Below are 17,461 nucleotides of genomic sequence, written 5' to 3'. Positions count from 1 at the left end.
CAGGGCATGTTCCTTCCGCAGAAGATGATCGAAACCGGCCCACCACCACCACCACCACCACTGTAGTCGCCGGAGCCCCTGTCCCAGACCCATCTCAGAGCAGCTCCCTACAGAGCAGCAATCATACAGGTGGCCTATTTGCTGCAGCTGTCAACTCTGCAAACACAAGGGAGCTGGCTGCAACTAACACCAGCTCTGCCACCACCCCAAGGTAACCCGACTGCTGCCAAGGACACTGCAGATGCCAGAGAGGCAGTTGTAGCCACCAGCACTGCTGCCACGACCATGAGGTAACCCTGCTTCCACTGCAGACACTGTAGCTGTGCAAGCAACTGCTGGGGACACTGCAGCCAAGTGGGCAGCCTCTGCAACTGCTACTGCTGCAGCCACTGCCCCCACTGATGTTGCCAGGCAGCCACCATCATTGTGCAAACAGCCAGCCACCACTGGAGCCACTGCCCACCACACAGGCAGCCCACCAAAGCCATTGCTACCACACAGGCAGCCACAGCCACCACCACCACGAAGGCAGCCTGCTACCCCAGCAGAAACTGCAGTAGCCACTGCCATTGTGCAGGCAGACCATTGATCACTTAGCTGCATTGACACAAAGAGGGTCATCAGTGGAGTCCAGGGAAGGAGGTGAGCGAGCACAGACCCACAAGCCAGTGGCCCAACCCATAGGGGGAATTATGCTGCCACCTGCAGTAGCACATCTGGGAGTGGTAGCTACATGGGCAGCCCATGTGACTGCCTTGATCTGGGGAGAGAAACACATGGAACCCCTGGAGAGTGCAGAACCCAGGAAAGCCACAGAGAAAAGAGGAAAATTGCCAGTGCACCTATCAGGGTCACAGGATGCTAGCCAGGGTGCCAACAAGCCTGCCCAGGATCACCTACCACAACCAAGGAGTGACAGGGCACCCAGATGCGTCTCCCAAGAACTTAAGATCTTGCCCATATCATCGACAACCCAACACAGTGTCAACAACCTCAGCAAAGAATCACTAAGTGCCCCAGTGCCGAGGCCACAGTGGCACTCACACGAAACTCCAACATTGACTACACTGAAGTATCCACATAGAAACTACACTACTTTGTCTACCTGAAACCAATGCTAAAACGCCCTATTCAACAGTAAATATAAAACACATCTACGCGGGCCGGCCCGGTGGCGCACTGGATAGTGCGCCGCTTGGGAAGCGCGGCGGCGCTCCCGTCCGAGGGTTCGGATCCCACATACAGACCGGCTCCCGCTCACTGGCTGAGCGAGGCGCGGGAGCAACACCGAGGCTTGCGATCCCGTTGCCGGTCCCCGGTCCGGTACGGGGGCAACACTGAGGGTTGCAATCCGTTGCTGGACACAGACAAAAGACAAAAAAAAAAAAAAAAAAAAAAAAAAAAAAAAAACACATCTACAGGAGGCTCTCTCCTCAAAGCCGACTCTAGAGTAACAGAAGAAACAACTACTTTACCAGATGACCAAACTTCACTGCAGAGATATTAGAAATATGAAAAATAAAGAAAATATGAGTTCACCAAAGGAAAACAATGACTCTAAAGTACCAGACCCAATAGAGCAGGAACCCCTTGAAATAACTGAAAAGGAACTCTAAGTAAAAATCTTAAGGAAACTCAATGAGATACAAGAAGATGCAGTTAGACAATACAGTGAACTGAGCAAAATTATCCAGGGTATGAAGGAGAAAATTTAAAAAGAGATTAATACTTAAAAAAAAACAAACTCATGGAACTGAAGGAATCATTCAATGAAATAAAAAATACAACTGAGAGCTTAAGCTACAGGCTAGAGCAAGCAGAAGAAAAAATTTCTGATCTTAAAGACAGACTCTTCACAATAACCCAGGTGGACAAAAACAAAAATAATTTATTAAATGAAGAAAATCTGGCCAGCCCTATGGCTCACTTGGGAGAGTGTGGCACTGGTAGTGCCAAGGCCATGGGTTCGGATCCTATATAGGAATGGCCAGTGCACTTACTGGCTGAGCGTGGTGTGGACGACACTGAGCTGAGGGTTGCAATCCCCTTACCAGTCAAAAAAAAAAAAAGAAGAAGAAGAAAATCTAAGAGAGATAAGAAACAACCTTCAGTGCACAAACATCTGAATCATGGGTGTTCCTGAAGAGGAGGAGAAAAGAAAAGGCATTGAGAACCTAGTCAACAAAGAATAGTGGGAAATTTCCAGGGTAAAAGAAGAGACACAGACCTTCAGATTCAGGAGGCTCAAAGATCCCCCAAACAGATTGAATCCAAAAAGACCCTCTCTGAGACACATTACAGTCAAACCCACAAAATTCAAAGACAAAGAGAGAATCCTAAAAACAGAAAGAGAAAAGCATCAAGTCACCTATAAGGAAGTCTCCATCAGACTAACAGCAGACTTCTGAACAGAAACTCTACAGGCCAGAAGAGAATGGGATGATATATTCAAAATACTAAAAGAAGGGCCGGCCTGGTGGTGCACTGGAGAGTGCACCGCTTGGGAGCACGGCAGCACTCCCGCCGAGGGTTCAGATCCCATGTGGAGACCGGTTCCCACTCACTGGCTGAGCACAGTGCGGGCGCAACACCAAGGGTTGCGATCCTATTGCCGGTCCCCCATACGGGCACGACACCAAGGGTTGCGATCCCGTTACCGGTCAGTAAAAAAAGACAAAAAGGAAAAAAAAATACTAAAAGAAAAAAACTTCCAGCCAAAAATACGATGCCCAGCAAGGCTATCCTTCAGAAATGGACAAATAGTGTATTTCCCAGAAAAACAAAAACTATGGGAGTTTACCACCACACAACAAGCCCAACAAGAAATCCTCAGGGAGTCCTAAATCAGGAATCCAAAAATAATCACTACCATGAATACAAAAGAAAAACAAAACCCATTAATAGAACAAAAATGCAAACAAGAAAGAGAAAGAAACTATCTTATCATCTCCAAAACCCAGCAAACACGAAGACAAACAATAAAAGGGAAAGAAACAAAAGATATTTAAAACATCCAAATGAAAATTGATAAAATACCAGAAGACAATACCTTCCAGTACCACCCCTAAAAGTAAATGGATTAAATTCCACACTCAAAAGACACAGACTGGCTGATTGGACTAAAAAGGTAGACCCAACTATTTGCTGTCTACAAGAGACTCACCTCACCTGCAAAGAGTGAAGGGATGGGAAATGATAAACCATTTGAATGGAAATAAAAAACGAACAGGAGTAGCTATTCTTATACTGCATAAAATAGACTTTAAACCAAAAACCATAAAAAGACACAAAGAAGGCCACTCTATAATGATAAAGGGATTTATCCAGCAAGAAGATATAGCAATCATAAATATATATGCACCCAACATTGGAGCACCCAGATATATAGAGCAAACACTATCAGACCTAAAGAAATAGATAGACCCCAATACTATGATATTTGGGAACCTGAACATCCCCCTGTCAACATTGGACAGATCATCTAAGCAATACATCAACAGAGAGACAGGATTTAAACCACACCTTGACCAATTAGATTTGGCAGATATCTACAGAACATTTCATATAACAACTACAGAATACACATTCTTCTCATCAGCACATGGAACATTCTCCAGGATAGACCAAATATTAGGTCATAAATCAAGTCTCAACAATTTTTTTTAAAATTGAAATCATTTGAAGTATCTTCTCAGACTACAATAGATTAAAACTAGAAATCAATAACAATCAAAACTCTGGAAACTATACATGGAAATTAAACAACATGCTCATGAATGACCTATGGGTCCAAGAAGAAATTAAACAGAAAATCAAAAACTTTCTTGAAACTAATGGAAATAAAGATATATCATACCAAAACCTGGGGGATAATGCAAAAGGAGTACTAAGAGAGAAGTTTATTGCAATCAACACTTACATCAAAAGAATAGAAAGATTTCAAATAAACAACCTAACACTACACCTCAAAGAACTAGAAAAATAAGAACAATCAAATTCCAAAATTAGTAGATGGAAAGAAATAATTAAGATCAAAGCAGGACTGGGGCCGGCCAGGTGGTGCACTGGATGGTGCGCCGCTTGGGAGGCGCGGCGGCGCTCCCGCCCGAGGGTTTGGATCCCACATGCGGACCGGTTCCCGCTCACTGGCTGAGCGAGGCGCGGGAGCGACACCAAGGGTTGCGATCCCGTTGCCGGTCCCTGGTCCGGTGTGGGGGCGACACTGAGGGTTGCGATCCGTTGCCGGACACGGAAAAAAACAAAAAGAAAAAAAAAAAAAAAAAAAAAAGATCAAAGCAGGACTAACTGAAATAGAGACCCACCAAATGACAAAAGATCAATGAAACAAAAAGTTGGGGGTTTTGGGGGGTTTTTTTTCCTTTTTCTTTGTCTTTTTTCGTGACCGGCAACGGGATCGCAACCCTCGGTGTCGCACCCACACCGCGCTCAACCAGTGAGTGGACCGGTCTCTATATGGGATCCGAACCCTTGGCGGGAGCGCTGCCGCACTCCCAAGTGCCACACTCTACCGAGTGCGCCACCGGGCCGGCCCAAAAAGTTGGTTTTTTGAGAAGATAAACAAAATAGACAAACCATTAGCTAGGCTAACTAAAAAAAGAGATAAGACCCAAATAACAAAAATTGGAAATGAAAAGGAGACATTACAACTGATACCACAGAAATACAAAGAATCATTAGAAACTATTAAACTATATGCCAACAAATTTGAAAACCTGGGGGAAATGGATAAATTTTTGGACACATACAAACTACCAAGACTGAACCAAGAAGAAGTAGAAAACCTGAACAGGCCAATAACAAGCAATGAGATTGAAGCAGTAATCAGCAGTCTCCAAACACAGAAAAGCCCAGGACTGATGGCTTCACTGCTGAATTCTACCAAACTTTTAAAGAGGAATTAATGCCAATTCTCTTCTAACTATTCCAAAAAGTTGAAACAGAGGCCGTTTTCCCATACTCATTCTATGTGGCCAACATCACCCAGACACCAAAACCAGACAAAGATACAACAGAAAAAGAAAACTACAGGTCAATATCTTTGATGAATGTAGACAGAAAAACCCTCAACAAAATATTAGCAAATAGAGTATAGCAACACATCAAAAAAATTACACAACACAATCAAGTGGGATTCATCCCAGGGATGCAAGGAGGGTTCAACATATGCAGGTCAATAAATGTGATACACCACATCAACAAAATCAAGGGTTAAAAACCATATGATTATCTCAATGGATGCAGAAAAAAAATCAAAATTCAACATCCCTTCATGATAAAGACTCTCAGAAAATTGGGTATAGAAGGAAAGTATCTCAACACAGTAAAATCCATATATGACAAACCAACCACCAATATCATCCTGAATGGGGAAAAGCTGAAAGCTTTGCTCTTAAGAACAGGAACAAGACAAGGATGTCCACTCTCACTACTCCTATTTAACATAGTATCAGAAGTACCAGAAAGAGCAACCGGGCAAGAGAAAGGAATAAGGGCATCCAGATTGGAAAAGATGAAGTCAAATTGTCCCTGTTTGCAGATGACATTATCCTATATAGAGAGAAGCCTAGGTCTCTACAAAAAAACTTAAACAATTTCAGTAAAGTTGCAGGATACAAAATAAACATGCAAAAATCAGTAGCATTTTTATACTCCAACAATGAACTAGCAGAAAAAGAAATAAATCAAGAAAGCTAGCCCTTTACAAGAAAGCTAGTCACCAAAAAATAAAATACCTAGAAACAAAGTTAACCAAGGAGGTAAAAGATCTCTTCAATGAAAACTACAAATCACTGTTGAAAGAAATTAAAGAGGACCCCAAAAGATGGAAAGATATTCCATGCTCTTGATTGGAAGAATTAACATTGTGAAAATGTCCATACTACCCAAAGTGAGATAAAGATTCAAGGCAACCCCCATCAAAATACTAATGACACTTTTCACAGAAACAGAAAAAACAGTCCTAACATTCATACATAGCAACAGAAGACCCCGAATAGCTAAAGCAATCCTGAGCAAAAAATAAATAAATAAAGCCAGAGGCATAATGCTACCTAACTACAGAGCTATAGTAACTGAAACAGCATGATACTGACATAAAAACAAACACTTGGATTAATGGAACAGAATAGAGAACCCAGAGATCAACCCACATACTTACAGCCAACTCATCTTCAACAAAAGCACCAAAAACATACATTGGGGAAAAGACAGCCTCTTCTATAAATGGTCCTGTGAAAACTGGACATCCATATGTAGAAGAATGAATCTAGACCCGCACCTCTTGCCATAAACCAAGATCAACTCGAAATGGATTAAAGACTTAAATATAAGATCTGAAACTATAAAATTCCTAAAAGAAGACATAGAGGAAACACTTCAGGAAGTAGGACTAGGCAAAGACTTTATGAATACGTCCCCAAAAGCACAGGCAACAAAAGAAAAAATAAACAAATGGGATTATATCAAACTAAAAAGCTCTACACAGCAAAAAACAATTCACAGAGACAAAAGAAAACCTACAGAGTAGGAGAAAAATTTGCAAACTATGCATCCAACAAAGAATTAGCATCCAGAATATACAAGGATCTCAAACAACTTAACAGTAAAAAAAACAAATAATCTGATTAAAGCATGGGCAAAGGAGCTGAATAGGCATTTCTCAAAGGAAGATACATAAATGACCAATAGACACATGAAAAAATGCTCAACATCACTCAGCATCTGGGAAATGGAAATCAAAACCACATTGAGATATCATCTGACCCTAGTTAGACCACCTATTATCAAGAAGACAGAGAATAACAAATGCTGGCAAGGATGCAGAGAAAGGGGAACCCTCCTACACTACTGGTGGGACTGTAAATTGGTGCATACACTGTGGAAAATGGTGTGGAGCTTCCTCAAACAACTACAGATAGAACTGCCATATGATCCAGCAATTCCACTGCTGGGTATATACCCAATGGAATGGAAATCATCATGTTGAAGGGATACCTGCCCCCCCCCCATGATTATTGCAGCTCTGTTTACAATAGCCAAGAGTCAGAACCAACCTAAATGTCGATTGTCAGATGACTGGATAAGGAAAATGTGGTATATTTACACAGTGGCATACTACTCTGCCATACAAATGAAATACTGCCATTCACAGCAACATGGATGAACTTAGAGAAAATTATGTTAAGTGAAATAATCCAAGCACAGAAAGAAAAATACCACATGTCCTCACTCAAGTGGGAGCTAAAAAAATAAATAAATAGAAAAAGAAAGAAAGCTACAACAATCACAATAATAAATTGAACTTTCAGAAGGAGAGAACAGAACTGAGGTTACCAGAAGTCAGAAGGGAGGGAGTGTAAAGGAGCAATTGGTAAAAGGCCATGAAAAATGATTACATAGTATAATGTTGAATATACTATTTATCCTGATTTGAGCATCACATATTTCATGCATGTAATTGATATTCAACTCTGTACCCCACAGATATGTACAATCAACTATGTTTCAGTAAAAAAATAAATTAAATAGCATTGTATTGATGCATGAACAAACAATTCAAAGGACCAGAAAAGGAGAGTCCAGAAACAGACCCAAACACATTTGGGAATTTAATATATGATAAAGGTGGCATCCAAAACAGTGAGAAAAAAAGGACAGGTTTATCAGTAAATGATGTTGAGACAAATAGGTAGGTCTTTGGGGAAAAAGAAATGAAATTAGATCTGTTCAGTTAACACCGTGCACAAAAGTACTTGAAAATAAATTTCAGATGGAGTAAAGATTTAAATGTTAAAAAACAAAGAAACAAACAAAAACCACCCACATAAAAATTGCAATAATTCTTTTTACTTCTGCATGGGGGAGAAAACTACATAGGCAAAATCAAAAGAGATGATTTACATGGAGTTCTAGGATTGACACAACTATGCTATAGTGATAGAAATCAGATCAATGGTTTCTTCTCCAGTGGTAACACTTCCCTAGCCTCTCCTAAGCCTACGTATTCAAGGCTGATTTTCTACTGCACAAGGGACGGTCTTCAGAGAGTTGAGGTCTATACTAAATACACTATTACTTTGCTTTGGTCTCTCTACCAGACTGAAGCATTCTCCCATCTTTGTCTCTGGTATTGGTTAGTTGGTTGGTTGATTCATTTTTTGGTAGGTTGGTTGGTTCACAAATTGTGGAAATGAAAAATTGAGAGATGTTTTTCTATGGACAAAATCTGAAAGAGAGAAGAAAAGAAGGATAAAAATAAGAAAACGAGGAAAAACCTAAGAAAGAAAAATAACTAAGGGTTTGTACATTTAAGGAAGTATTGACTATTGTGATGTTTTATAAGAATAAAGTGGGAAAACAAGAGTTGGGGAAAATAGTAAATGTACATCTCCCTAAGTGGGAAGAAAAGAGGATGCAAAAGAAGGTTCTGGCAATGACCTTTTACCATCTCAAGGAAACCATCTTTAGTAGCCACGCCTCTGATAACCTTCGGGTAATGTAGAAAGATGGGGACCTGGCTAGAGCCCAGACACACAGGAGATGTTCCCAACTTTATGGTGGCTACAGGAGAGTTATGCAAGCCTCACTCGAAAGGCTATGTTTTGTGGAAGCTCATATGTGTTCCAAAACAAAAACAAAAACCCATTGCAACATTTTACAACCTCACCTCCCTCCAACTCACTCTCCACCCATTCTCATTACCATAACATCGCACTAACTTGACAAGCTGCAAAAGTATTTATCAGGAGAGAAGTTAGCTTACCAACATGACTTTGCTCCCAATATCCTCCCCTTGGAGGTTCTTATCTTGCCCTCTGTTGAGCTCCGGCTCACAGGGGTGGCACACAACATGCTCCAAAGAGCATCAGCAGGTTGCCAATGGATCTAGGTTCCATTCCACATCTTTGCACCAAAGGGGCCTCCCTCATATCCCCTTTATGTGGGTGCCAGACTTGCAAATAAAAATACAGGATGCCCAGTTAAATTTCAGATAAACAACAAATGATCTTTTAGCATAAACAAGTCCCAAATATTGCATGGAACATGCTTATACTCAAAAACTTACCTGTGGCTTATTTGAAATTCAGACTTAACTGGAACCATACCTCTAACCATACCAACTCTAGCAACCATACATACCTCTTTGCCCCAGTGATAATGATTCTCCAGAGAACAGTGGCAACAAGCTCTTTAATTGAGCCACCAGATCTCTTCCCCAAAGTAACCACAGTTAATAGTGTGTTCTTCTAGAACTTTTCTATGCATCTGTGGACATGTATATAAGTACAGAATATGTAGATTTGTTTTGCATGTTTCTGTGTATTATAATATAAACACTGTTCCATTGTTCTACAACTTGTTACATAACAGTATATATCTACTTCATTGTTTTTTAATAATTGCATAACATTCCACAGAATAAATATTACCTGACTTTAGCAGTTCTTGAAGTGTGGTCTGGGAAACCCTTGGGGAACCCTTTCAGGGGGTCTATGATGTCATATTTGTTTATGTAATAATCGTAGGATATTATTTGCCTTTTGCATCCTCACTCTCTCACAAGTGTACAGTGGAGTTTTCCAGAGGCTGCACGGCATATGACAGCATCATTGCTCTGACAGTTGATAAAGTGTGTTTGTGCATATTCTTGTGTTTTCCAAAAGTTTCTAAAGAAATAGATTTAGGGTATAAATATATGCATTTTCAGAGATTAACTGTTTCTTTTTGGATTCTTACTGTGTTCTTCCTAACTATCTTCAGTTATGCAACCATAATCTCCATACCGTCATCCAGTAAATTGTTATTTTAAAATTCTAAAGTTTTCCTTGCACCTATCTGGAAACACAAGAAATAAGCATGCTTTATCTTGTTTTGCAATAATATTTTAAAGCGTCTTCTAAAAACCTTTATAAATTTTGTGATTTTATCTAAAATTGTTATTTTTAAATTTAATATTTGATTTTAGCACATAAGAACATTTCTTTACAATATATGTACTCTTATATTAAAGGATTTACCACCAGCTTAATGAAAATAGATTAGAAGATTTGCTTTCTCAACCCACAGCCTCACCATCTATGTCTAAAAATACTGACAAAGATGAAGAAGGGAGGGACATATTCCAAAGAAACTGTGCAAAACTAAATAAGAAACAAAAATATAATGAAATCTATATTTCCCCTGTCTATATAGCTATTAATACTTTATCTTATTATGTTTCATTCAACAGAACATTTTGAAAAGTATTATAGCACTAGGTAAGTTGCAGCATCATTTTGAGACCAATCATTCAGAGTTTAGAGAAAAAAGGATTGATTATTTTAAATGTAGATATAATGAGCTCTTTGAAAGCTAAAAATTGTTAGCTTTACAAACTAGAAGTGAAAATTAGTGGAGCATCTTACAGAGTGAGTTGTTGTATCGCATTAACTGGAGAAGCCCACACAATAGCTGAGAGATAATAAAGCCTTATACGTTGACATCGCTGAATGCCTGCTGAATGAAAAGTCAGTGAAAGAAATCCTGAGTGCTGCCACGTTACAACAATACAGTCGCTCATCAAATTAAAGATGTAGCTGCAAACATGAAGACTGAGTTAATCTCTCGTGTGAAAAGTTGCACTTTTGCCTCGCACATGGAGACAGCATTTTCTTGTACTCATCCAGTATCGGCACCAACTAATCATTAGAGGTCTTCTTTTATGTTGGCAACAAACACCAGGCATGGTGAAATTTTCAGTATTGATAACTTTTATGAATCTCAGGGTCTCTCCTGCAACAATGGTTTTGACATTTCCACCAATGACACAAAAGCAATGGTGGGTAAAACTGCTGGCACTTAGCACAAATCAAGGCCGTGGCAGCAAACTGTCCGAGCAGCCATTATGTTCTACACTGCACACACCTGCAGTTGGGGGGAAATAGCCAGTCACACTTCAGATGGTTTTCTTAAATCTTAATCCTTCAGAACACATTTTTTAAACATTCTTTGTGAAGAAGTGGGAAGTATACATGAAACACTTCTGCTGCACACGGAAGAATAATCTTCATCTCAAGAAAAAGCACTTGCGCAGTTGTTAGAGATGTAAGCTGAACTGTCTGCTTTTTCATGTAACTATTTTTACTGACAAGAATGACTGACAGACAAACTGTGATTATTCAGGTTTGGGTATTTGGCAGCCATTTTCTCAAATATCAACAGACTGCCACTTCAAGGAAATTAGTTGACAATATTTGCTGTCAATGATAAAATATGAACTTTCCAGCAAAAATTAGAATTGTGAAAAATCTGTATCTGCCATCCTGAACTTGACAACTGCCTGACTCTATAAGATTTTTCCAGTGATATCAATGTTTATGTTAATCAATGTGATCTTTGGTTATTGTACAATGGAATGTGTCAACATTTGGAAAATCTGCCTATCTCAGTGAACCAAAATTTTCCAGATGACTGATGCATTATGTTACAAAAATCATACATGGATGGAATATCCACTCAAAATGCAAGATAGATCAATAGAATTTTAAGACAACAGAGAACAAAAAAAAATTCGTTAAATTGGTTTTAGATTTCACCTTGTGACTAACCTTTAAGAAACCACCATTTGTCAAGTTTTGATGTAGTATCAAAGAATATTCACAATTACGTGAAAAAGCTAATACTCTTTTCCAACTGCCTATATGTATGAGGCCAGATACTCTTCACTGTTCCATCAAAGCAGCATATTGTGTACCAGCCAGCCACAAAAAAAAAAACAAAACCAAACCAAAACACCCCACAGCATACTGTAACAGATTAAATACAGAAGTAGGCATGAGATTCCTGCTGTCTTCTATTAAGCAAGACATTAAAGAGATTTGTAAAAATGTATGATAATGCCACTCTTCTCACTGATTTTTTTGTTTTAGAGAATAGAGCTATTTTTCATTTAAAATGTTATTTATGTGTGTGAGCATATAATAGGTTTATTGTTTTTAATCAATAAATTATTTTTTTATTTTCTCAGTTTTAATTTCTATTAGAATAAATATCGACAGATATAACCCACATGAACAAAAGCTCTTTGGAGTCCTCAATATTTAGGTGTCCTGAGACCACAAAGTTTGAGAACTCTGCCCTAGTTTAACTGTCCCTCTATCGATGGGCACTTACATTGTTCCCCTTTTTTTGCTATAAACAATGCTGTGATAAGGATCTCCATACATCTCTCTTTAAGCACAATATAAGAAAATCTTTTTTAGTTAAGAGAAAACATTCTAAATTAGGGGTAATTAGTGGTTATTATCAGGTGGCTCTGATTTATGGATAAGAAGGAAAGGGTAGGGTAACAGTGCCTGACCCTGGGTGCATGTAAATCAGGAAGTACCTGGATTTGTCACTGACAACAGGAAGCATTGTCAGAAAGTCTGTGCAGGCCCCACTCTGCTGAGACCTGCAAAATCAGACACGGTCACATTGGCACAGGCAAAGGAACACACTGCTGACAGAGTGAGAACATTGAGACTCTCAGCATATCTGTCTCCTCATCTGTCAAATGGAGGTGATGATACCCCCCAGGACAGTCACAGTGGCTTAGTCAGGTAGCACCTGTGAAGCACCTGGCAGTGTGCCTGCAGCGTGCTAGGCACTGATCAGATGGTAACTCCTTCTCCCTATTCTTTTCCCCTACATGACATGGCTGGCCACAGTACTTCTGGCCACCACATGCCAGAGCTGGGAGAGGGCCGAGTCCCAGACTGACTGTGTCTTGGCCCTCACACCGCCTGGGCTGCGGGGGATGATGGGACAATGCAGTCTGTTGCCCCACACTAGCTCAAAATGAGCACAAACTAAAACGTAAAACATTAAACTACGAAACGTTTGGAAGAAACATAGGAGAATCTGTCTTAGCCTGTTAATATAATAAGTTACATGGGTTGATTTCTGAATATGGAATGAGCCTTGCATCCCTGGTTGATTCTGATATGTAACGATTTTTAGATATTGCTGAATTTTATTTTCTAATATTTTGTTCAGGGTTTTTGTGTCTAAGTCTTTTTGCCTTAAAGTCTATTTTAGCTAACATTAATATAGCCATCCAGCTTTCTCTCTGGTTCATATTTGCTGCATTGTATATTCTATCTGACATTCTTGTATCCTCATGGTTTAGATGTGTCTCATAAACAGCATGTACTTGAATTTTTTTTTTTTTTTTTTTTTTTTTTGGTACTGTCTGTTTGGCCTTAATATCAGTGTAACTCTAGCTTCATAAAGTGAATTGAGAAGTATTCCCTCCTCTCCTATTTTCTGGAAGAGATAATGTAGACTTGGGCAAATCTATGTAGTATATTCCAGAGGGGATGAGTGTTTATTTGTTTGTTTCTTTCTTTGTTTAACAATGGCTAATGATTATCTTGGGGAGGCAGCCACTTACCTAATATAAGGTTTAATTCTACCGTATTTGTTTTTATATATCTAAAATACTAGAATAGCTTTTACTGTCTGCCAGAAACTATTCTAAGAACTTTGTAAATATTAATTATTTTAATATTTTTACAACCATTTGAGGAAGATGCTATGATTATCCCTATTTTACAGACGAGAAAATTGAGGCACAGAGAGATAACGTAACTGGCACATGGTCACACAGCTAGTAAATAGGAGAACTGAGATTTAAACCCAGGCATCTGTTCTCTTAACCACAATGCTCTTCTGCATATGGGGACATTATTAATATTTTCATACTCTAGATGAGGAAACTGAAGCTCCGAGAGCTTAAGTGATTTGCCCAGCTGAACACAGCCAAAGTAGAACTTTTCATTCGCACCTGCTCTCCACAGGTCCCCATCTCAGGAACGTATTCTTGCCCAAAAATTTGAGAGTTGCCCTTGAGTATCCTCTTCACTTTACCTCCTGCCTCAGTCCATCAGCAAGTCCTGTTGATTTTATCTCCAAAACATGCATCAAATTCTCCACTTCTCTCATCTATACTTTTATTCACTAGCCTCCTAAATGACCCCCTCATTCCACTCTTAGACCCTCATCAGCCATTCTCCCTCCACTCTGCAGCCAGAACTATCTTCATGAACATAAATCTCCTCTGCTTCAAACCCTCCAATGACTTGCCATTGCACTTAGAATCAAATCCAAATTCTTTCCCTGACTTACAGGATCTGGCCCCCGTGGATCCCTCAGACCACCTGACGTGCTCTCCTCTCACCTGCATGCTCCATCCCACTGGCTTCTCCTGCCCGCACGCTGCCAGCTCAGGCCTGCCTTCACAGCCTCCGTATTTGCTGTTCCCTGAGAGCTCTTCCCACAAACCCTTCATGGTGCCAAATGTCACCTTCTCATAAAGAATTTCCCTGACCACCTGATATAAAGCAGACCTTCAGCAGCGCTCTCTCCCACCTTTCTCTTTTATTTTCTTCATAGGACTTAATGCTGCCTAACATTCCTTCTCATTTAGTTGCTTATTCTCTCCCCTACTAGAATCTAAGTCCCACAGGCTAATAGCAATAACTAACGTTCTTGTAGCTCTTATTTTGTGCCAGGCACTGTTTGAAGAACTTTACACATGTGAACTCATTTAGTCTACACCACAATCTTGAAAAGTTGCACTCTGAACATTTCCATGTTTCAGAAGATAAAAGTGAGGAAGAGAGAGGCAGAGTAACTTGCCCACAGTCACACAGCTTGTAAGTGGTAGAGCTGGAATGCAAGCCCAGGCAGTCTGGCTGTGGAGTCTGTGCTCTTAACCCTCATGCCTTATGGCCCTCGTGGGACTGGGGCCCTGGTCTGTGCTGTTCTCTGCCATGATTCCAGCACCTGTAACAGTGCCTGGCTGAGAGAAAGCACCAACAAATATTTGTACAATAGAGAAATACATGTTGCATAACTAGTTTAAAGATAAAGCCTGCCTTTCAGCCATACTGGTATGACTCCAGACCCACACTTTCCAGAGTATTGAAGCTTGCCCTCTACTCTAAAGATGTTTAAAGTCCTGTGGGGAATGCATATGTAAACAAGAGCAAGGCGGAAAACAAGTGTCATAAGCGAGTGGCACACAGAGTGCCACAGGAGTTCTCATCAGGGATTGATAACTTTTAGGAAGATCGGGGACTGATATGAAGAGAAAATGGCATTTGCACCGGCCTTTGAAGAATTTGGACAGGCAGAGATAAGAAGGAGCGTGCAACTGGCTATTAGTTGTCCCCTAATATCTGTTCCCTCTTCTTCCTCAGAAATCATACTCCAAAATTCTAGCTGTGCAATTGACCACCAGAATAAAGGCTACATTTCCCAGCCTCCCTTGCAGCCAGGTATGGTCATATGACCAAGTTCTGGATAAAAGGATATAGAGAAGTAAGGATGTGGCCTCCAGGAAGCATTCTTAAACGGAAAGTGCACACCCCTCTCCTTTCTTTGTCTCCTTCCTGCTGGCTGGAGCTGGAGCAGCTACCTTTGACCTCAAGAGGAAGCCACTTACTGAGGACATTGGGCTACAGTGTTGAAGCAGTCTGGGTCCCTAATGACCACGAAGACATCATCTGAGGCCCACAGTGATCTTATTTAAGCTGCTGTTACATAAGTGGTTTAGGTTGGGTTGCCAGAAGCAGATCCCGAGACAAGGCCTCATGTACAAGTGATTCATTAAACAAATGCTCCCAAGAGAATCCAGTGAGGGAGTGTGGGGAGCAAAACAGGGAAGGGGAGGAGGATGAGCAAGAGTGTGCTTTCAGCAAAGTCCCAGCCCTGGAGTGCAAATTACACCTCAGAGTTTGCCCTGATTCGAGAGAAGGGGACTGGGCTTTCAGATTTTCTCACCAGTTCAGCTAAAGTCTTCCCCAGGCTCTCTGCATGTGCAGAAGCGATGGGAGATAATAAACAGGTCAACGGGGTTCTGGGGTAACCTCAACAGGCCCCTTACACTGGGTTTTCTGTCACTCATCACTGAACCTAACCCTAACAAATACCAAAAATGTTCCTGGCAGAGTGGAGAGTGTAAATAAAGTGCACAGAACCGGGGGAACGTGACAGTATATGAAAGTATTGGAAAGGAAGAATACAGAAAATAAAGAAATGGGAAACAAAGTTGGAAAACCAAATTGTCATCATTGGGACCATATGGAAAGCTTTAGATGTCTGGCTAATCCATAGACAAAGGGGAGCCAGGAAGACTTTTGAACATAAGATTAACAGAAGATTAATCTGGCTACTATGTGTGGGATGAACTGGAATGAGCCTTGTGTAGGGTAACACCCACTAAAAGGCCATATCTACAGTCTAGGCCAGAGTTAGTGGTGGCACAATCCCGGGTGGTGCTGATGGGAAGGGGAAGAGAACAGCAAAGTCTTGCAGAGAAGGACTGGTCTTTCTAGTTGCTTTTATGTGGGAGGCAGGAGACAGAGAGGATTCAAACATGAAGCCAGGGCTGGTTTCTAGCCTGTGTGATTGGGAGAAAGGTGATGTCACCAATAGAAATGAATGACAGAGAAGGAACAAGCTTGAAAGGGAATGTGAATTCCACCTGCTGAACACAGTGGTTTTGAGATGAAGGGAAGGCTTCTACAGGGAGTTGACAAGCAGACGGTTAGAAATGCAAGACTGAGAAGAAGTCAGGCATGGAGCCATGGACTTGGGCCTTGTCTACAGGGATGTGATTGTCAAAGCCATGGATGCTGATAGGATATTGACAGGATGTTGATAAGGGAGGGAACGCAGAGGAAGAAGAAAGGAAAGAGGAAGAGAAAAGGGAAAAAAAGAGGAAAAGGGCACAGCAAGATGCTTGGGAATTGTGCTGTTGTGTGCCTATTGTCTCTTGGTACCATGGCCTCCTTACTCTGCTGCTGGGGCTGAAGGTCCACAAAAGGCCTTTCCCAGACTCTCTCTTGCCAGCCAGCTTCCTACTAAACTCTGAGACTGAGAGCAACTAGGACATGACTGGAAGGACATGGGGTGAGAGAAGATTCTTCCTTCTATTTCCAGCTCCTGTCAATGTCCCTCCAGGATGGCTCGAGCCCAGGGGTCAGCAAACTTTTCCTGTAAAGAGCTGGATGTGAAATAGTTTAGGCTTTATGGGCCATATGGTCACTGTTACAACTACTCAAATCTGCCGTTGTAGCACAAAAGCAGCCACAGATAATATATGAATGAACAAGCATGACTGTGTTCCAATAAAACTTTATCTGTGGACACTGGAGTTTGAATTTTTTATCATTTTCTTGTGTCCTGAAATATTTCTTTCCTTTTTTTTTTTCAACTATTTAAAAAATACAGAAAATATTCTTAGTTCACGGCCATAGAGAAACAGGTGGCAGCCAGATTCGGCCTGCGGGCTGCAGTTTCCCTGTGCTGCCTCCTAACTCCCTCGTCACTCTCAGCAGCAGCTGAACGGCACCTCCTGCAGACACCAGCCCACCATGAGGTGCCCCCAGAGGCCACACCCAGCACAGTGCCGAGG

Source organism: Galeopterus variegatus, unplaced genomic scaffold (assembly GCF_000696425.1).
Source record: "Galeopterus variegatus unplaced genomic scaffold, G_variegatus-3.0.2 Scaffold253, whole genome shotgun sequence".
Classification (NCBI taxonomy): Eukaryota; Metazoa; Chordata; class Mammalia; order Dermoptera; family Cynocephalidae; genus Galeopterus; species Galeopterus variegatus.
This window is presented reverse-complemented; position numbering follows the sequence as displayed.